The sequence below is a fragment of the Nymphaea colorata genome, chromosome 5 (genome assembly GCF_008831285.2).
Source record: "Nymphaea colorata isolate Beijing-Zhang1983 chromosome 5, ASM883128v2, whole genome shotgun sequence".
Classification (NCBI taxonomy): domain Eukaryota; kingdom Viridiplantae; phylum Streptophyta; class Magnoliopsida; order Nymphaeales; family Nymphaeaceae; genus Nymphaea; species Nymphaea colorata.
The window spans coordinates 12619693-12642688 of NC_045142.1; the positions used below are offsets into that span (position 1 = coordinate 12619693).

The 22996-nt window shown below is 37.0% G+C and overlaps 1 pseudogene; it reads right to left on the reverse strand.

Annotated features, from left to right (window-relative positions):
• Positions 1–22791, reverse strand: part of LOC116254259 (PH, RCC1 and FYVE domains-containing protein 1-like) — a 38978-nt pseudogene extending 16187 nt beyond the window's left edge.
• Positions 22792–22996: the final 205 nt, after the last annotated feature.

Consider the following 22996-nt stretch of genomic DNA (forward strand, 5'->3'; position numbering starts at 1 on the left):
AGTTTCTATTACTTTCAGAGAGTTGTCAGAATTTGGCAGTTATACATTTATGCATGACATAAGTTTTTAGTACACTTCGCAAACAGGTAGATCAATCAAATAACATTCACAACTACATAACATGTGATTTGTTTTCTCTCATATATTAATTTCATTTAGTAAGGACAATTCTTTTACACCTTATGCCATAACAATACCAAGCTCTTTTTAACTAGTCCGATTCTCTAAACAGAGGTTTGCATATGTTATGAACAACTCACGAACATTAGCATTGTTCTTACATATCTTAGATGCAAGTTCATGAACTTCAGCTACCCTTCTATTACTGCTACTGTTGAACTCAGCTTTGTTGTCATAGACAGACCAACCAATGACAACCCTGGAAGTTATGAAACTTGGTCAATATTGGTTTGTTGAAAATCTAAACTTCCACCTCTTTAATTGCAGCAGGTATTTCAGGTAGGTATAGAAAAGGCTGCAGCCAGTTAATGGGTTCTTATTTTATGCCTTTAACAGGTCGACATCATTCATGCATCCCATAATAAATCAGTCTATTTGCAATTTTGTATCAAACTTTTATGTTTAAACCCAATTTTAGTTTTTCACTTCTAATTTTATCTGACCCATATAGGAGTGCTTGATGAACCAAGGCCTTGTCTCTGAGACTGACACATCATTGTTTCTTTTGTGAACATGGTGCAAAACATCAAAGCTCTCAAGTCTCAACTACATGACAATCTTAGAAACAAATAAGTGCAATAGCTTTATAGACAAAAAGTCCTTTATCATAGTTTCCTTTGGGAAGACTAGCTAATTTTGAACATAAAACTTGCTTTGTCATCTACGTGGCATGGCTTCAAATGTATATATGAATTTTCTCAATCAATGATTACCAAATTTCGTGGCTTGCTTTTTCTTGAATCCATTTGGGCTCTTGCCAAGGTTTGTGTGCTCATCAACAAATAGAAATGAAAAGTTCACTTGGCTGAAGCACATATACTACTTGTATAGTCACCTATGAAAGTAACATAATCTGCATAGTCACAAATAACGTCTTGGAGTTTTAAACGGTGAGGTTTTTCTCGAGTATAATACGGCGGGCTTGAAAGTATAGGAAAAAATGGTATTTTTTTAAAAAAATAAAAAAACAAAAATTGGAGAAAATTAAAATAAGTGAAAAAATAATAACACAAACATCAAAAGATAAGTAGATTTACAACAAATAAAAAATAGATAATAGAAAAAAAAATGTTTGGCATCAAAAGATAAGTATAATTTGTATTTAATTACGCGTTTTTTAAAGTTTAAAACGGCATTTCATTTTCTTGCGTTTTTTTTTTCTTTTTTTTTTAAAATTCTCTACATAATCATCACAGGGAAGTAACATAATATGATACAACCCCTTCAGTTATTGTGAAGGTGGGACCCTAGAACATCTGAACGAACTAATTCAAATGCTTTTCCTGTTACATAATTTCTGTTTCATGAGGAAAAGAAAGCAATTTCACAAGAACGCATTTTTTACATGAAATTTGTCCAATTGTGGAAATTTTTGAAAAGATGTACAAGTAAAATCCTTTTTCACTAGGATGCCAATTTTTGGTGCCAAATTTTAACATCCTTGTTGCAGACAAGGTTGCAAGAATAATTCTGTACAACATGAAAAAAAAAATCTATGGAAATTCATTTACTATGCATTGCCTAATTAAATTCCCAACGTGATGATCCTGCACCAGACAATCATTTGACGAGACAGCCCAGTTCAATTTCCCAAAAATCAATTTCTTTTTCCAGAAAAAATGGCAGCTATTACAATCCTACCTTGAAATCTTAATTCTTTACAGCTCAATCTTAGGATTCGTGAGGCATTTATACATATTCCATATTTATGGAAATGTTGTAAAAAGTATATCGTAAGCCGCATCGGTCTGGCTTTAAGATACACTGTATCGTAAATTATAGTAACGTATAGTGATGTATCATATTTTTTTTAAAAATAATCAGAAAAAATTCTGAAAAAATCATAAAAAATCAACGTATTGTAATGTATTGTAATTGTATCGTAACTGCATCGTACAAGACAATGCATGTAATTGTACAATACGTGCAATACAGGCACGATACACCACCTGTTTACGATGCAGGTGGTGTATTGTATCGCATTTTTGAAATGCGATGATACGTATCGTACGATACGGCTCCGTATTGTACGATATGTACAACACTGTATTTACCCCTTTTGGCTTCAAAATTTTCCATTTCTACTCCTACGTGGTCATATTTACTATTATGTATTTGTATACCATAGTAAAAAAAACTCATTTTTTTCGAAAAGGCTCCATGAAAACGTTGAATACAATGAGAACGAAAAAACCCATCTTTTTCCCATTTTTTTAAAACAACTCCAACATAAATTTTTCACACTTTTATTGCCCTTTTTCTCATTATTTTTACGTTATTTTTGGTTTAAAGTTTAAAACTTAAGTCAAATTATGTATCTTCATTTCTATCATTACTAAAACATCACTTCTATCATTTTTTATCAAATTATTTCTTATATTTTTTTAGTTTTTCATTTATTTTATTGTTTCCTAATTTTTAAGATTTATTTTTTTCTAAAAAAATTGCAAAATTTTCCCCAAGATTTACAGCTTTGTCGGAAAATACCCGAGAAAAACCTTGCCGTTTAAGACCCAGTGACTATGTCATATACATTTTATGCACATAAATACTTATTTCAGGCTCATCGGATGCACATTTATTCCAAAGCACCACTATAGCCATTTGAAAGAAAACTTTCCCCCTTGTGGGCAAGTGAAATCCTGATTTTGCCCTTATGTTATAATGTTTTCTCTCTTGCATTTATATGCATAATTACATACTCTTAAGGCTCCATAGGCATAAATCCATTGACAATTGCCCTTATAGAAATGTGGAATATCAATTTCACCCTTGATACAAATAATAACAGAAATATCAAATTTTTGGCTTGGAAAATTGCCAGATATTACAAATACCCTCTTATTTTAAAAATTCCTCCTCATATCATAATATTCACTGTTAGGTGTTTATATGCATTTTATAAACATAACTATTTATAGTAGAGCTCATCAGACAATTTTCTCCAATTACACCTGCAGCTATGCGAAATTACATGTTTACACTTGTTTTACAAATAATAGCAGAAAAATGAAGTTTTCATTTGGAAAAAATCACTGGATATTACACATATTCTAAAAGCATTCACCTCAGACATTATAATTAGATCAGCTATATAGGATTAGTGATGACAATGTAATAGAAACTCCGACCAACATGAAAGCTGACAGCAGAGTTCCTGTGGAAAACCGCACCCCTATAGGCAACTTGTTGGATCACTTACTTATATATCTCAATATTACTGGGTCTGATATATCTCAAGTTACTCATGTTACTAGTCAATGTCGGCATGCCCCTACATATGCTCAGACGACGCAATCCTTTAGATTGTCAGATATATTAAAAGAAAATGAGGGAGTATTTCTATCTACTACTTCCCCATTAGATGTATATGCTTATACTAATGCTAATAGGGTGTGATCCAAATAATAGAAACTCAATCACTTTTTTTGTTTGTTTTAACAGTCGTTGATATCTAGAAGTGCAAGAAGAGAAGATGTCCTTGTCATCCATGGAAGCAAAATATCAGATAAAGCCATAGACAACTGATAAAGGATAGGATATGGGGATTTTATTACACAAACCTACAGAAATGTGTCATGATAATCAGAGTGCTTTTTACATAACATAAAATCATATTCTCCATGAACATACCCAGCATATTGAGATTTGTTGTCGGTTTGTTCAAGAAGATACTTGAACAATATCACTATGATATATCTAAATATCAGCTCACAGATCTTTGCACCCAAGCGTCGAGCTATAACAGTTCAACTTTTCAGCAAACTTTCAGTTGTATATCATAAGTTTGAGAGAGGGTGCTAGCGTTTATGTAAAAATACAAATCATTGTAATAGAAAACGTATTTTATTAAAATAAAAAAATGCAAAAAGAATTATAGGAAAAAGGATCTTCAACATGTTTTGGTGCAGGTATAACAAAAAGCAAATCTAAACGAGGGGCATACTACTGACAAGACAGAGCGTCTCTTACATGGAAATGGACAGTCTTAGCGGCAGTTCAGGGGTTTTATCCTGCATTGAACAAAACCCTGACACCACAGACATAGGGATTCTTTGTGGGAGTTATGTTTTAAATTTGGTGGCCGAATTTTTAAGTGTTGTTGAAAGTATCTTTTTAAAAGCTTTGACTGCCAAAGGAACATCACTGAGACCCTGGAAAACGTGTGAAAGACCCTTTCACAGTCGTTGAAATGTAACAAGCAGCATATCTTTATAACTCTACTTCAGGATACGAGTCAAGACAGATATAAGTAGTTGAAGTAAAGCACAGACAAGCGAAAGAAACAGAATGGAAATGTCCCAAGTGAACAAATACACAAGAAACAAAATAACATTGATCTCATCCTCATGATCAAATATGTAAATGAAACTTTTCCCCATAGAGAGAGATGATTACATGAAGAATTCCGGTGCACCAACATTACAAGAAATTACTTGGTGAAAAGAATAATTTACTCCTTTGGTCAAAATCAGGAGTAAGAAGATGACAAATCATGTGCTGTACAACAAGAAGAACAATATCCTGCTCTCTGAGAACTAACTTTGTTTGGAAGCTTATGGTTCAGGTTCACGTTCTTCTAAAGGAGCTGCAGCCATAGGTAATGAACTTTGAGACGCTGCACTGGTTGACGGAGCCGGAGGCTTTTCCATAATACCTCTGACATTGTATTTCTCAAACACTCTCCCATGGTTCTCCGCCCACCAGACTTCAGCTTGTCTTTCAACAAATTTTTTTCGGCTGGTGAAAGAATAAATGTTAATTGACAAAGAAAGTTTTCAAAATCACTGTGCTGCATATGGATGAGATATGTGTTATTAGACAGGGGTTGGCTTAACCAGAAAAAGTATTTCTCTTACACCATGTCCCGATTAACTTGACCGAGCTGAACTACACCAGAACAGAGAGTGATGCAACCCTATAAACGCCTGATGAGTCAGTCAATATCTAAGGTGTACATTTACACAGAGGAATCACATCTCGTCAGTTAGATTTAGTTGAAAACAAAAAAACCTAACACTAGTTTATCCTCTTCCCTAGTGCCTATGCATGCTTTGGCTTATGCAGGAAGTAGCTCCCATGGGTTTTGAACTATGACTGTTTTATTGACAGACGAAGCCTCGCCTGCTACACCAAACACTCTTGGTATATATACTTAAGAAGTATTTGTATGTAAATAAATGCAAACATGGATAGAGAAACATATACACTTACATAATCAGCAGGGGAAGAGAGGAAGTGGGGTCTGGAGGAGGGCGAGAGAGAGAGAGAGAGAGAAAAAGAGTGTGTGTGGAGGGGATGGGGTGTGGAGGAGGAGGTGGTTATGCAGTGCTTTCTTATAAGCCAGTTAAAAACTTATTTCAACACAAGCAGCTAACAAGATACATACAAATCAAGCAAAAGCATAAAAATGGAAAAGATGACAACACATTTGTGGTTCGCCCTAATGCTTCACACGTACTTTCTCATAAGCCAAGCAAGACACTGAAACAACTCAAAATGTAAAGGTAATAACAAGCATGACAAAAAAATAATAATAATAATTAAATAGATAAGAATGCTCATGCAAGTGCATATGGAACAAAAGCACACATAAATTTCAAAAAATGGCATTTGTATAGACTTAAATTTCTCTTGTTTTTAGAGAGAGAGAGAGACCTGAATTTCACTTTTTTGAGAACTTTGGTTCCATCACGAAGGCGTAAAAGTGTAACATAAACACCAGACTCAAATTGCTCGATCCACTGTGCTTCTACTTCATCGTTTTTCCTTGGTGTAGAGGTTACAGCTGACAAACCGTTCTCAAAGTTTTGATTAGACTTTGCTTCCAAACCACCACCGTAAACCAGTCTATTGGTCTGTACTCTTTCATCATCACTATCATGTGAGACCATATCAGTTAATCGAGTACCCTCAGTTGAATCAATAGATCTTCTGTCATGAGTATCAGCCATATCACGGATCAGTGATGGATTATCAAATGAGGTTCGTTCAGGATCAGAAGAGTCATGTGCTACGGAAAAAGTGGAAACTTGTCCCTCATTTCTCTGCATGTCTTCAACTTGCAGAACAGTAAGAGATGAAGACTGACAGATGTCACTTGGACTATTGGCAATGGCAGAAAGATGATGTATCAAATTTTGCATGTCATCAACAGAGAATTCAGGTGGTAGTTTCTGTACAACCTCGTTAAGCTGAGCATTTAATTGAATAATAAAGTGGTTAGTTTGAAAATCTAACAAAGACAAGCACATGCTATATGTGTGTGTGTGTGTGACTCTGTGTGTGTGTGTGTGTGAGAGGGAGAGAGAAAGAGAGACGAGGTTTAGATAATGACGTGCCTAAGACATAATACAACGCACACACACACACACACAGATGAGGCTATGTTGTCATGTTAAGAGATAATGCGTAAGCAGTGGATGAGTAACTTGTGATGCTTAGTGGGAACACCAGAGAGAAAAAGAGAAGGAGAGAGAGAGAGATGAGGCCCAGATGGTGTCATGTTTAGGAAACAATGCGATATGGTATTACTATTATCTATCACAAGCATAGGCAGTGCATGAGTAACTTGTGATGCTTAGTGGGATACCTGTGTGGTAAGAGACTTGATAACATCCCTTGCAACATTAAGTTTGGCAAATTCTTCTTCTGCCTTTGACTCTGCATCTTGAGCTTTCTTCTCAGATTTCTGAAGCTCCATCTCTTGAGCTTCACATCGTCGTTTAAGACTTTTAACCTAAACCAGATGAATACGAGTTAAGGAAACTCAAAACTAAGACAACCTAGATAGTTGAAGAATGCAGAAAGAAAGATTAATCAATTTGGAGAGGCACTGTCAGATACCTGAGCTTGTAACTTCTGGACTTCTTGGTTTAAAAGCTCATTTGTCTTCTTCATGGTGTCAACCATGTTCTTGGAAAAGGCAAGGCCACCCATTGTTGGAGCTGGAGATGTAGAACGTGGAGGGCTTGGTCTCCTTGAAAATGGTGACACAGGCCTCGAGTTACTACTTGGCTGTGATACAGAAATAACACCAAGTAAGTAGATGAAATTTGTTCACGATTGATAGTTCATGTCTAGCAAAAATAACAATAATAATGGAAAAATATTCATTTTCACCTCAAATTGTTTGACTTGTGACACAATGAGAGGTTGTAGAATCCTTGATGATTTCATTTCATTTCTGTCCATCTTATTTGGCTCACCCATGCGCCTAGGTGCCAGATTTCTCTTAGAAGTAATTGAAGATTCACTGTTCTCAGCTGCTTTAAGTTTTGCAAAGCACAGATCACAAACACGATGAGGCTTTCCTGGAGTTGGGGCTAATGCAGCTTTTAGTGCTTTCTTGGAACTGCAAGCGTGGCAGTGGACCAGACCACAGTTATAGCAGTTGTGCCTTTTCCGTGTAAATCCAAATGCTTGTCGACAACCAGAGCAAACGGACTGGTCTGCACCTGAAACCCACTTATGAAGGCATACAACTGCGGTGAAATTTGAACCACATGATATATTTCTGACATGCCTATCTTTCAAAGCTTCAACGAGGCATGGTGTTTTTCGATCTTCAACATCACCATGCCCTAGTCTTCCATTGGCACCTTTCCCCCATGTATATACTTCACTTCTTGAAGTCAAAACAACAACATGGTAGGATCCACAGGCAATCTCCTCAATATATTCTCCAACTAACCTATCTTGAACTAAGCAAGGAACTTTCCCATCAGATTGTGGATTTCCTAGTTGTCCATGGGCAACACAGCCCATGGTAAAAATATGCCCTGATGTTGTTAGGCCAACTGTAATGCTATGTCCACAAGCTAAGCTATGGAAATTATAGTCGATAAGTGATGAGACACATGTGGGTACTAGACGTGCTTCCTTGTCTCCATGACCAAGTCGATATTTGTCACCATCTCCCCAGGTGAACAGCTTCCGGGATGAAACATGTGCACCATGCTGTGTCACAATAACCTCTACAATTGCTGCTGTATGCCACACGCCACATGCAACTTTGATCGTCTTCAGTCCTCTCAAGGATTCAACCTCCTTGGGGTATGCCGTGCTTTCTCGAGTACCATGACCCAAGACCCCGAAAGTTCCATCACCGAATGTAAACAACTGACCATTTGAAGTTGCCACTGCTGAATGCCATGTGCCACAGGCAACAGATGACACTTGAAGCCCTTCTAGAGGACCTGAGACTCTCTTGGGAATCCAATGGCTAACATCAGTGCCATGACCAAGTAGTCCAGCATTGTGAGTACCATCACCCCATGTATAAAGATCACCAGCTACAGTTACTGCACAAGTGTGATGCTCTCCACAAGCAATATGTTCAGCATTGCTAACTGCCAAAGATTCAACTAGTTGGGGTCGACAGACATCAGCATCAACTCCATGGCCAAGCCTCCCGCCAGATTCTTCTCCCCAGGTAAAAACCTCTCCTTGCTTTGTAATTAGTGCAGCATGTCTTACACCACATGAAATTTGGTGAACATCTAAAACTACATTGGACTCCAGGGGCTTTGGGAGCAAGACATCGGTTCTTGTAACTAAAGAATTCAAAGTGCCTTCACCGGCTGTTCCATCAAACCATACCTCTCCCCATACATAAACATCTCCTAAAGATTCACAATCATCAGGTCCGGAACTTTGACTTGAAGTACTAGGGAGACTTGATATGCTGAGTCGGAAACCATCCCCAGTGCCTCTTAGTTGCATATTTGCATAGTCTGACCCCACATCTGATCTTACCAAACTCAAAGAAGGCTCACGAAGGGCAAAGTTTGCTAATGCCTTTGCGTTAGTGTTGGATGTATTCAAAGAATTAATTTCTAGTGCTGCAGCAAGGGGACTATGGATTAAAGGAGGAGTGCCAGGAATGAATTCACCATTCTGCACAAAAAAGAAAAAACAGAAAAGGTAATATGACACCTCTAAAATGTTCTCAACCCATGTATTAGACAATATGAGGAATTTCCAACATTGAAAATGAAAGAGAAGAAAATAAAAGAAAATGAACCTGCACCACACTTTCACAGACAAGAGAAGAACTTTGAATAACAATATAGATAGTTCACATATTGAAGAGAACACAACCATGTAATAATCTGTCTAATTAAGCTAACTGATAAAAAAAAGTGTAAATAAAAGAGAGAAGTTCAAAAAAAGCTCCTTAAAATGAACTGATCTACCATGTAATGAAAAGGCTTCGATCACTATCCAAATTCCAAAGCATGGCAATCGATATTTCACTTTCACGATCAAAGGTGATGATAACATTCAATTAAATATCAAAGTATCTAACAATATTACCCACTTGATTTTGTCAAGATAGAGGTGAAAAGTAGAAGTTATTCCTGCCTATAGCAGCACATGCAAAACTAAAATCATGTCCATCAACAAAGAAAAGGCTTGTCAATGGATTCCAACCCTCATATCTTCTTCATGCAGCAAATGAAGGACATCCCAGAGGGTTGACATTGAGCATCTAAGACATGCATAACAAAGCAAAGTAATTGAGTACATGGACAATGAACCAGCTAGTATATAAAAACAAGCATAGGTTCAGAGGATTCAAGTACGCTAATTGCTGCTACAATTATCTTTGCAAAATAATACTAGAGCTATTATAGGTTATATTAGTAGTTTAGTACATTCAGAGGCTGAACTTGCATTTCAGTGAACGATGAAAATCTCCATCGACCTTAAATAAAGGCACATTAGAAAGAAAAACTATACATGATAACGGACAAGAAAGCAGATTGTGCAAGGGTGTAATGATAGTTGTGAGGAAAGATGCTCACATAGGAACTGGATCTTTCACTGGATTCTTCAAACTTGGAACGTTTTCGCTGCCCAGTTGAGATTAATGCCTTAAGGCCTGCAAACCACACTTCTGACTCAACTTTGTCTTTGCAAATCTATGTAATAGCATATGAGAAGATTAGGGATCAGAACCAAACCAGTAATAAAAATGCTTAGAAAATAATAATGTGCAAACAGCAACAACCAGCTATAAAAATAGTGTACTCAAAGATCCTTTGAAGTAGCAAAGTGCTAAAAGTAACGTACTCAAACGTCCACTAACCAGATCCAGTGATCGTTCACCATTATTATATATCAAGGAGAAAGAAAGATAGTCTTTTTCTGGACGTAGATATCTTCTAAAAACGGCCTGAAGGAAATAAGGAATTAAAGTAAATCAAAATAGCTTCCACATGAAAAGCATTGAAAACAGTATGGGAACGAAGAACAAGTAATAGAAACCAATTCCATAATGGCAAGTAAACTTACAGTTCTCTGTCCGGGGATAATCTTAGAGACAGATGATAGCTTCAAATTCCTCTCTTCTCCACGTGAATACCAAATCAGTGTTGCCTCATCCTGGTTGAAAGGAAAGTTAAGCTTTTATTCAGGATTCCCTGATCCTGTTGTCTGAAAACATGCAGCATGCAAACAAGGAGATCTGGCTGCTTATAATCCTTTAAAACCTGAACTGCTTCAATGGTTACAAAATTACTCAACATGACCACTCTCATTACTCACATGCCCATGAAGTGTAGAAATTGAAGTAAAAAGAAAAGACACATAAAAATCAGTATATCATATGATCAAAAATATAATACTGGATCTCACCATATTTGTCTTAGCAAAATGGCAGAAATTATGTTAACTTACAGTCGAAAGTCTAAACGGGCAAACTTTGGGCTTCCCTTTCCGACTGTATTTGACTAACTGTGTACCTTTTTTCAAAGCAATAAGTGCCTGAAAGGACACAAACTCAAGGATTACACCATTATCCACAATATTCAATTCAAAGGGCAAATAGACAAATAAATAAAGCATCACCAGCCAGACTTGTAGCTAGAAATCCAACAACTGCTGATAACCACAGTTTAGTGCAGCGAGGTACAACATAGTAAGAAACTTGTACAGCATTTTTCATGATAAAGTATCCCTAAACTGTCACACTCCTCTATCTTTTCAATGGTCTTCTACACTAAAATGTTAAAGTAACCCCACATAGAGCAAATCATACATACTAGTTGTTTAATTGCTGAAGTGAACTTTCTTCATAGACCAAAAATTTCATCGGGAAATGGAATTATGCTGCATTCATTAATCACATTAAGTTTTCATCATGCTGATTTTTTACTTAATATTGAGGAAGATCGAAAAAAATGACAACATGAATAAAGGAGGAATTAACTGGGTCTCATCAAAATTGCTGTTCAAAAGAGTGAAATTAGCATAGATTCAGGTTGCATTCAAAGTGACTGCAGAAAACATACAACAACCCGTCCCTTAATCAAAATAACACTTTCTGTCAACATTCTCTTGACATTTGACTTTCCCTTTTGTTACACATCCAATCATATTTTCTTTCCACCAACTGCAGCAAGTTGAGGAAAATAAAGAATGTGCACCTTCAACACAAAAAGATTAAATTATTATTGTTCACATGTATGTAAAATGATGATCTAAAATTCAGCTATTATGTTCTTTATTTATCCTGTAAAAAGTATGTGATGGAAGGGTAGTGATGAATACCAGCTCTTTGTGGTGTCGTTTATGGACCCAGATAGGATAAATCAGTTATTATGTGCACCATTCAATATCCAACACATTTTCTCACACATTAATGACCGAGATCCATATGTTAAGTCATACGCAAATGATGATGATAAATTAGAAAGATACCGTATCAATTCCCTGTTTTGTTAGAGCATTGCCTACCAAGAATAAGTAGGAAGAAACAAGAGATATTTGTGAGGTCAAATATTGTGTTGCAGGCATCAATCAAGAATATTTTGCATTGTCATGTTTCAGGTGACATAGGATTCGCACAAGTAACTACCCACCACTATGACATAGTTAAGATAAGATGGAATTACTGAAGCATTATATGGAAGTCAGATTTCAAATGTTTGATTATGACTATAGCTTTCCAATTTTATATTACATCCATAGATTCCCTCACATTTTTTTTTCTCCTCAGCAAAGTCTTAGGATTGGAAATGGGAAAATGATAGGAAAATATTAAGTTGAAAAAAGAAGGTGAAAGTTAAGAAAAATTGGTGCTGTCATAAAAAAGTCTCAGTTTTCATCATGGCTGAAAATGAGAATAATATGAAAATTTCATCTACGGAGATGAAGTAGTTTTTCCATACAAGCTGCTCTGTCTCTGCCTCTTTCTCTCTCATTTTTACATGCATAAAACAAAAAAAGATAACTTGATGTGAAAATTTTCAACCAATAACTAAAAAAGTTTACATGGACCAGACAGTCAGTACCCAACCCAAATATTTTTTTTTTCTACGCTTGTGTAATGAAGACTCCCAGATCTTAGTTGAGTCAAACATAGATATGGGATCCATATTTCATCATAAATTCACTAATCCTATCCATCCTTCTGAAGTCCAAACCGAAAATTAGTTGGACCACCTTCCTCGAGTCACTACTAACCTGGATCATAGTCATACTAGTAGAGGTCATTTCCATGCCAAATCAGATCCATCCAAGACCCTATTTGGGCACCCAGTTTACCTTTTCGCCTTAAACAAAATAATTGGACTTGCCTGGCCAAATCAAATTTTCGTAGGCAGCATTCCTCCTCTTTCCATCATGTTCCTGCCAGTTCTTTTGGACACATCGGCAGGAATAAATGAAGAAGCAAACAATAATGGAATCCTATTGATTTTTCTTGATAGGGTGCACACACAGAAAGAGTGAAAAACGAGTGAAATTACTTATAAGAATAACACAAAATGATTCACAGCTTTATAGAAACTCATCTTCATCTCCATACAAAGGGAAATCGAAATGAGAGGATACCATTTGTATGAGGTTGTTGGGTCCAGGATCCCCCTTTCTAGTTTGAGCTAAATATTTTTTGTGCCAATCTTATTATTTTTCCTCTGTTGATCATTCACACTAATGATGGTATCATGATAATGGTTTGACTTTTCCTAAAAAAAAGGTCGTACTTCCAAGAGAAGGAACAAAAAATAAAACGCAAAAGCTACAAAATTCTATTTGGTTCCTTATGTCAACATGAAGCCAAGCCATTGGCTCTGCACTTTTTGTGAAAACAAAGATGACTTAATGCTGGATGGTTGGAACCTGGAAGCCTTTGCCACATCTGACTAGGACTCTAGGATTTAACAATCTATGTCTGTAGGACCATGCTTGAAAGAGACCATAGATATCGTCATCCATCTAATTTGATTCAAATTCCGATCCTCACATCAATTGCAGCCAAAGCTTAGATTAGGGATTATGAGACAATAGACGAGATGATCATGTTGCTCCATGCAATGTATGTTGCTCCATGCAATGTTGTAAAGGGCATATCGTAACGTCCCGTAAACGTAGCATAACGTATCGTAAATTAATTTTTTAATTCATAAAATTTTTTTTAAATTAAAAAAAATAGAGAAAAAATCGTTAATATCAGGAAAAACATAAAAGAAATTGAAAATAATGTGCTTATATATATAATAAACTCATCACATCATTTATAAGCCATAATATACTAACAACACATTTATGACAAATAACAAATTCATAATAACATAATAAACATCTATCACAACTTTAAAGTTTAAACTTTAAAGCAATGTTATCCGTATCATATAGGTTTTGTGTTCGAAACACGATACGCGTGCGTATCGCACCCGTATCGCACATATCATGCGATACGAGGGACATATCGTACGATACATGCGATACACCCCCGTATCGTACGATACGGGGGTAAAATGAAAAAGGGGCCCGACGGCCCTTTTTTTGCGTCTTATTTTGAAACATACGCTCCTCTCTCTCTCTTTTCTTGTTTCTTATTTTGCAAGAGACGTGGGAGGGCGAGATTTTCTCCATTTGCATCAAGATTTGCCGGTGAAGAAGCTTTATTTCTCGTTGTGGGGAGTCTCGGGACAGTAGGAAGCTTGGAGAAAGAGGGTTTTTTGGTTTCTAACACCAAGAAGGTAAGAAATAACTCATTTTTGCTGTTGAATCGTTCATTTCTCTTATTTTCTACATTTATTTGTATGTTTTTACTTGTTTTGTGAAGATATAATGTCGGATCCTGCATGGCAGTGGTGTACAAGGGTGAATCCCAAAGATAGGTTAAGAGTTAAGTGCAATTATTGTAAGCAAATCATATCAGGAGAGAGTTTTGCTTGTTCTTTCGGATTTTTTTAGAATTTTTCTGATTTTTTTCTATTTTTTATAATTTTTTAATATTTTTTACAAATTAAAAAATTAATTTTACGGTACGTTACGATAAATTTACGATACGTTACGATACGGCATATAGGTCGGCCCGACCGATACGCGATACGATACGACAATGATAACATTGCTTTAAAGTGTTTTAGGTTACATTACAAGTTTACAACAAATAATATATTATGATTATCATCAATCAAGGTCCCATCATCCCCACGGGCCATGAGTAAACCTTCTTATTGACAAGCGAGTTCTCCTCTAAATCGATGACTTATCACATAAAGGGCAATTTTTGTAGAAAAACTAGTAAAACTTCCCCTCTCACAACTTTTAGACATGTTTAGAAAGAGGGAGAGAGAGGTTCTTTTGTAAAAAAACCACAAAAAATAATTTTATCCTTGTATCATATGATACGGGGGTTTATCGGACGTATTGTATGATACGGTCGCGTACTGCATGATACAGCCGATATGCCTACGATACACAAATGTATCTAGGCATACCGTATAAGTTTTCCAAACCTATACGATATGTATTGCACAATACGGATAACACTGGCTCCATGTTTATTGTTCACCAGTAGCAAAACCAATCAGCCCCATAGTTCATCCTGTCTCTATTTCTCTCTCCCCCTCTCTAAAAACTCTTCTTCTTCTCTTACCTTATGGTAAATTGAAAGCTAAGTGACTAAAGCTCCTTATTCATATTTTCATAAATAAACCTTTCAAGTTTCCTTGGCCCACCGAACTTATTTGTAACTTTCCCAACCGTCCTAAGGCCTCTTAGAAACTGTTAAGACTTCATAAAATGGCAAAGTTTCCCTTGCCTGGTGCGTAATCAGAAAAGCTAAATTTAAAACAGAAAACAGCAATTTTTAGAATCTGCATATAAATATAGTCCCATAACCTTGCACTAATGCAAAAATAATTAAATTTTTTGTTCTATGCAGGTATGCACTAGAAAGATAACAATAAATTGCATGTGTGTGCTGAGTGCACACATATGCAGTTATGCACACATATGCATGAGAGAGAGAGAGAGAGTTTTATCATTTTAATCTGATTTTAAGTATAGTTATATTTAAGTTGGTAAATAAACTAGTAGAGAAGTAACACATCTTCACTGTGAAAATGCAAGTGTGGCTTTTGCAACACTATTCAGTCAGGAGGACATTTGACTAGGAAGGGCTGCATTTTGAAAAAACACAAGACTGGATTTAACAATATAGCTCATAAAAACACTACTTAAGAATGAAGTTACTACGTAAGTCACTAAGAATTCCCATCTTATATACATGAACACTGATGGGGAAAAATTGATACAAGATAAGCCACACATTTTAATGAAATATATATCATTTATCAAGAGATGCCGGTGGAGATTGTGATATTGAACAAGAGACAACACGTTGCACAAGCTCATCTACTATTGCCAAGAAAAAAAAAGGCCCCATAAAATTTTACCATGATTCCTTTTACAGACCAAAAGCAACAATTACTAGCATTAACACATGTCCAACTGTGACCATTGTAACACTTACTACCAAGTAAAGCAAAATGCAATCTAACGCATGGGAGAAGGCAAAAGACTGACTTGTTCGATATCTCGCTCAGCACTTCCATAGCCAGCAAGATCTGCCATTCCATGAGAAACAATTGTGAGGAAGCCGCGAAGGAAGCCAGCGCAGCGGCATCAGGTTGAGCCACTATTCCCCTCCTGAAAGCCACATTTTCCCATTATTCAAGAGTTTACTGCTCACCAATTACCAAAATCCATCAAAGATTTTAACCAGCCATAGTACTCACGTAAAAAGCACAACATGCACCAAAAAGTCTGCATCTTTCAAAGAATAAATAGTTACTAAGGCCCCTCAAATGTTTTTCAACCATTACATTCCAATGGAAGATTAAAAAATTATTAGCTTGTAAACAATTTTGAACGTATAGCAGTATAAGACCAACATCTAAAGGAACTCAAATTGTGAATCTTAATTTCAAAAAATTGAAAAAGGTATTTCCTGATTCATAATTCTTCAGCTAGATCAATTCCTCAAAATGCAGGCAACAAAAAGAAGGTGAAACCTATGTCACATGGGTGCGGGTACGATACGGGTACGGGGATACGGATGCGGACATGGCAATTTCCAAAATTTTTGGATATGTGGATATGGCTAATTTTATATGGTGACAAAATGAAAATTCAAAACAAAAAATATGGAGACAAGGCAATTGACAATATCATCTATGGCTTAGCAGTTAACTGCAAGCTCTTCCTTGCCTTCTCTTTCAAATCTCTAAAAATTAGTCAATTTATTGGTCAAAAAATTTGATTTTCTTTCAAAGATAAATATGAAAGAGGTGGTGCTCGGGAAAGAAAGGGAATGAACCAGGGAATCGACATAAAATCAAAATCTATGAAACACGTAATAATAATGATGGATGTCAGACCTCAATAATTCCGTAGGGCCTGTTTGCCGTGAAACTTTAACTCAAATTTCATAAAAAAAGAATAAACAACAAACAAACGTAAAACATTTATTTCAGGAGTGTTTAGGCCGTTCTGGAGGTTTGATACACCTGTTTAGGGTGAAACTTTAATGCCGCTTAAAAGAGCACACTTTCTCCCCTTCTCGTTTTGCTCTGCTCTCAACCACAGCAGTTTACCTAGCTTTTCTCTCAACTGCGACACCTCTTTCCTTCTTCGTCATCTTTTCCCTTCGCTCATCCTTATCGGCAGCCTACAGCATTCCTCCTCCCATTACATCTTTCCGGCAGGAAATAGGGACTGAGATGCCGTGGAAGCCTACGCACTAGCTGCCGAAGTACTCTTTTGGGTAATCGTCGCCAGTGAAGTGGAAGAGGCTGAGTGCATGTCGGTGAAGTGGGGAGAGGTCGACATAAAATCGGGTGTTTGTTTGGGTTCGGATCGGGTCTGATCCAGACCCAATCCAAAACGTATCCACCACGTATCTATATATGAATTCCCGTATCGAAGTATAGACACGGGTACGTGGGCTAAATCCACGTATCCGTGTGTCGTAGGGTGAAACACAAAGTCCTGAAGAGCCAAGATGAGCAAGCAAAGAGGAACAAACAATTGGCAGGGAGAAAAAGGAGTAAAATTTTTCTGTTGGAATTCATGATTCCTTGAGTTCTGATGTTAAACATGATTCCTGTAACAGATCTGTGAGAGTCATGATCCCTTAGGAACAGCCCAAGAAAAGAAAGAAAAAGAAATGCCACCCATAAGATGGAAATGGGCGAAGCATCGACATCAGTAATGAACAGACGAGCTTCAGTCTTATTGTTGGAGGAATTAAAGTTCTACCAGATTTTCTGAAATAACTGAAACTTCCTTCCCTTTCTCTGTTGCCACTTTTTTCCATGTTTGACTTACCCCTAATTTTCAAGAGCTTCTGATGTCGACAACTTAAGGTCTCACCAATAATTATTGCCAGACATACCCAAACCAAAAAAGAATGGGCCCATGTGGCTGACATGCTATTGTATGCCATTGGAGTCAAAAATAAAGAGCTCTTAGTTCTTCCTGCATGGTGAAAAGGAATCTCAAGCCACATGGATACCTCATTCTAACCATTGTCACCGAAAACATGTTTTCTTTTGAAAAAAATGTGTATAATCTATGTCACATAGGTGTAAGGTGCGGGATGCAGGTGCGGGTGCCAAAGCGGCACATCTCAAAAACATTAAGTGTGGCGGTGCGACGATGGTATTTATTATTATTATAAATAATTTATTATTATAATATACATATATCATATATATGACAAAAAATTGTCTATAAACCACAAAATTATCAAATAACCAAATCAAAATTGCAATTTGCAAATCATGATATCATTATCAATCATCAATTCAACAAGAAATATTTTATTAATCATGACTCTCTCAATCTTCATCTATTGTTTCTCTAGTTCTTATTGCTGACTATCACCCCCCATCTCTCGTTTTCTCATTGCGGGCCACCTGCAGCCCGAAAGTCCCAGAGGCCACCCGCATCTCTCACCGCTTGAAAGCCCTGTGCATATCTGAGGTTACTCTCTCTTTCTATGTTTCGTACTCTATCGATGTGTCTCAGAGGAACAATCAAGTGTAAAACGGAGGCAGGTGAAAAGACACATCGATAGAGTAGGGGAAAATAGGAGGGAAAGCAAGCAAGGGAAAGAAAAGCAAAAAGGAAAAAAAGAGGGAGAAAGAGGAGAAAAAAAGAAAGAGAAAGAAAAAAAAGAAGAAGAAGAGGCAGGTGCAGTCAGCAGCATTTGATGTGTGTTGACTACACATGATGCGCGTCGGAGCCACACCAGCATTTGTGTCATGTCGATGCAGGTGCAGCACCCTAAATGAAGAGTCCATGCGACTTAGGATATGACAAAGAAATATTGCAGCCATATGCATCTAATAGAGAAAGAACCCACAAGCTATGGAAGAGGTTAAAAATAGAAGTGGATGATGGCCGCTGATTGCTCTGCCATGACCATGAAGCATATTACACTCGGTGCATGTTTAAGATAAAAGGGCATCCTTAACAAATTCACAATGCATGGTGAATTTTAGTCAATTATTCTCCTTTTTTGCCTCACTTTTACAAAATTTATTCGTTTTCAGCATATAATTTAAAATGTAACTTCCAGTTAATTTAAGATTTAAGAAGTAAAATGATACAAAGCCAGGAAAGAAGTCAAGGTCAATAAAGGACAGGTTTACCTAAAGATGAGAAACCTAAAAAGTATGTCTCATCAAATAAATTTCAAAATCATGTATTACAGTTATGCATGTTCCCTGACAAACTTTAGCATCAAACATGCTCAGAATCATGTAAGTGCAAAAAATATAAAAAAGCCTTATTATTGTGCCAACATAACTCCTTGTTCCTCTTAAGTTGCAAGAGTGTGATGAATGTAAAACAGATATAGTGACCATTGAAATACTAATGCACTTAAAACCTGACAAAAATTAAGAGTAAGCAACTTACCACCAAGTTGTTTGGACCATCAGCTAGCCATAATCGACCCGTAGCCTCTATCTCTGACATGAATCTGAGGACAAAATCCATAAAAACCATAGATGAGAATGATGTCGTTGCTTCTGAAATTTAACAATTTGGTGGAGTATTTTTCACAGAAAATATGCATTTAAAATCAAGCAACCATCAGACAAATGAAGTGCAGTACCTCTCCCATGAAGATGCAAGTGTAAAATCATCAAATCCTTCTGGCTGCAAGCAACATAGTATACGTAGTGTCATAAACTAAACACTATAAATCAGAGACTATTGAACATAGAAATACTACAGCTAATAAGACTGATGATGCTAACGGCTGTTTTCGTAAAGGTTGATCATAGTGACAGAAGTTGCATGGGGTGTACTTCAATATCACCAGTTAATCTTTTCTTTTTAGGCAGTGACATTTGCATGTCTGGACAAGAAAACCGACGAAACCGTGGAAACCCAATATTTTCCTTCAAATAACACACTAAAAGAATTTTTAGAAAAACGAAAAAAACTAAAGCAACGCTATTCCGTTCATGAGCCTCGTTCTGTTTCAGGAGAATATGTGTGCTTCAGCATATTCTTTGGTGGTTTAACTTTTTAACATGTCGAAGCATGTCAAGAGTCATAATAAGTTTTAGCCTCTCGCGCTCATAAAAGAAAAACATTCAGTCTCTGTAATCTGTATATGAACAACATCCGTTTCTTCATTCCCTATGTATTAATAAAATCCTCCTCTTTAGCGATCATGAACATAGAAAAAGTACACATTCAACTTCTTGACTTGGTGAATGACTGGCACCAAATGACCCATTCCTATTTGGATGATATGGATGATGCTTGGAAGACAGGTGTCAGGCAGTGCAATTGTTCAATTAGCCTGAGTGGCAGTCACAGGCTCATCAACCTGAGAATTAGCATAGGCTTCTAGAAATGTGGTGCAAGAACACCACGAGGGCCAACTGCAATGAAACGTTCCAAAAGCATATAAAAGCTTCTGCTAAGAGAAGGCATGGATCTCATATATGGAGTAGAAGCCCCAATACCACGACAAGAACAAACTGCTCCCTTACATCCCCCTTCAGTTTTACACTATCATCCATAACCCATTAGGAACCACGTTTGCAAAAATTACCATAAGATGCAATCCCTAAGCCTAAGAATTCAATACTAGGAAATTTACAAAATCGTGTTTGCCTTATATAAAATTCATACTAACAGATGAATACCAACTGCATCAGATCTCAGGATTAAGGCTACAGAGGATCGGTTATAGAAACAAAAAACCAGATAAATTAACAACAACCAGGGGTCAGGATAAACTCTTCATGACGTGTCAATGCCTCCAAAGCGAATCCAGAACAATAGAAACTAAATTATCTTATATTGCACACAAGAATGAAAAATTAGCACACTTTCGAAGCCATGATCAAACCAAAAGAAAATTCATGCTGGCCCATGCTTAAGGATGAACTTGATCAAAAGAACGGCTGATTTCAGGTTACCCCGTAAGACGAAAAAGGCTCTCTCTCTCTATGTAGACCCTGGTGGACGATGCCATGGATGGAGAACTATAGATGCATTTTGCCGAGGACGCACATAGAACAACGGATGCTCGTTAAATTCAGCAGGGCTAACATGATGAAATGGTACGGACAATACCAGACTCAAGGGTTTTCATTGCAAGTTTGAGAGCTAGAAAGGAGGATGACACAAATTACCGTCTTCGTACTTAATTGGGGATCTTCATCACAGCATGTTTACGAATCATAACCAAAAAACAAGAAAGAAGGATCAGTTCATAGTAATAGTCACAAATAACGTCTCGGAGTTTTAAATGGCGAGTTTTTTCTCGGGTATAATACGGTTAGCTTGAAAAAAACGAAAAAAAAAAGCTGAAAAAATACAGTAAATTTTTAAAAATTTTAAAAAACTAAAAATGAGGAGACAATAAAATAAGTGAGAAACTAATAACACAAAGTCACAAACATCAAAAGATAATAGATTTGCAACAAATAAAAAATAGAAAATGAAAGAAAACTGTTTGGCATTAAAAAAACAAAAAAAATGAAAAATGTGAAAAAAAATGAAAAAACGAAAAAAAACGCATTAAAAACGGGTTAAAACCGTGTTTTTTTCCTTTTTAACGTTTTTTTCCAAAAAAAAAACTCATTTTTTTAGTTTTAAACGGCCATTTAATTTATCACGTTTTTTTCATAGTTTTTTTTTTCCAAAAAAACTCGTTTTTCTGTGAAAATTTCATACTATAGTATAGCAACCATAACAAATTGCTTATAATATAGCAATCACGGTTAAGCAACTCTGTTGGTCTAAGCATGCAACTCATAAATGGTCTAAGCATCAGTTTTCTAGATTCTTGATATATAATAGACAATGTGATCTACAACATTGGTTCGTAGGCACGAAGCAACAGTACAGGCATTTAATAGTACGAAATCAAAGAGCCGGAGGTCTCTGCAATGTATTTACCTACGTCATCGACAAGTGATTCGATGGTGGGCGACGATTCCTCAGGCACAAACAACTTTTAGACGTCGAGAAGCGAGCGAAGAGGAGGCCGGACTGCGCCTCGTTTTTCAGGTCCACAACCAAAATAAGATCAATCTCTGCACTGTACAAGGAAAAAATGCAAAACCCAAACTCTTCAATGTAGTTACCTGTGCCTATTCCTCAGGCAGAGCAGAGGAGGGGCGGCGACGATTCCTCTGGTGGAGCAGAGGAGTCTGCGACGTCTGTAGAGGAGGACGATTGCTAAGGCGGAGCAGATGAGTCTGCGACGTTGAGAAGAGGATGCGCGACGACGATGCTCAGGGGCCGCTGCGAATGCTCTCCTCTTTCTGAAGAGAAGGTCGAAACTTCGTCTGATTAGGGCACCCAAATCCGTCGGAAAAAGGGGAAGGGCGATGGGTAGGGAAGGGAAGCGAGGATTAACAAAAACAAAAAAGAGGGAAACGCTCACCTATTTCTGTTCGACGTCGTAGATCTTCGTCTGGGTTTTCAGGCGGTGGGTGGCATTGCAGCTCTCTTCCCTGCAGCACAGAACTTCACTCATCGTCTGCTTAGGACACCCAAATCCGTCGGAGAGGGGAAAGGCGATGGGCAGGGAGGAAAAGCGAGGATTAACAAAAAAAAAAAACGAAGCTCTCTTCCCTGCTGCCTGGAAGTTCCACATTCGTCGGGGAGAGGAAGGATGATGGGCAGGGATGAGAAGCGATGATGATAGTTTTTCAGCCTGGAATTGATCCGAGGGAGGTAGGGCGAGGAGGAGAGAAGGGGAACCGCGGGAGAGACGGGACAAGGGTGCGATCGACCCCCTTTTTTCGCTCAACTTGTGCTATTTCCTGAGCCGTCGGATCGCCCTCATCCAACCGATGCTGTGACAATTATTGTTTAGAGTCATTTTCTCTATGTAAATACATATATACATATATATATATATATGAGCGCCTCATAAACATTTGTTCACTCACATAGTTTTTATCAGATATAATTGAAAAGGCTAGTGCCCTTTTTGCTCAACCACCAGATGAACCTAGCCCTTTTCTTTCAT